The sequence below is a fragment of the Buceros rhinoceros genome, unplaced genomic scaffold (genome assembly GCF_000710305.1).
Source record: "Buceros rhinoceros silvestris isolate BGI_N320 unplaced genomic scaffold, ASM71030v1 scaffold23244, whole genome shotgun sequence".
Classification (NCBI taxonomy): Eukaryota; Metazoa; Chordata; class Aves; order Bucerotiformes; family Bucerotidae; genus Buceros; species Buceros rhinoceros.
In genome coordinates, this window is record NW_010409140.1 from 568 (window position 1) to 981 (window position 414).

The 414-nt window shown below is 64.7% G+C and overlaps 1 protein-coding gene across 1 annotated transcript in view; it reads left to right on the forward strand.

Moving 5' to 3' along the window:
- LOC104492579 (desmin-like) overlaps positions 1–414 on the forward strand; it is a gene marked incomplete at both ends in the record, with an annotated part of 4,286 nt that overhangs the window by 562 nt on the left and 3,310 nt on the right.

Below are 414 nucleotides of genomic sequence, written 5' to 3' on the forward strand. Positions count from 1 at the left end.
ACAGGTTGCCAGGTCCTTGCATGGTGGCTGTGAGTTTGGGGAAGGAGAAGGGCACTTGCGACCCACTATACCAGTGCTGGGCGCTCCCTGAGCCACGGCACGGGTCGTGCAGGAGGGAGCTGGCCCAGTGGTGCAGGGCAGGGTCAAGGAGGTGTCCACAGCCTGGGCATCTCAGCAGGGCACTCTGGACGGCCACTGCCAGCCCTCGCCGGGTGCCCAGGCAGCACCCAGTGGGCAGGACGGCTCCAGCAGCCTTGGAGCAGGGCTGAGGCCAGGGTATGATGCCACCAGACCCCTATAGCTGGGGTATTGGAGTGCTTCCTACCTGCGATCCCCATCCCTGCTCACACCAGCTGAGCCCTACAGGACAGACAGACAAACAGACGGAGCCAACCAGGCAGGCGGAAGGGAGGG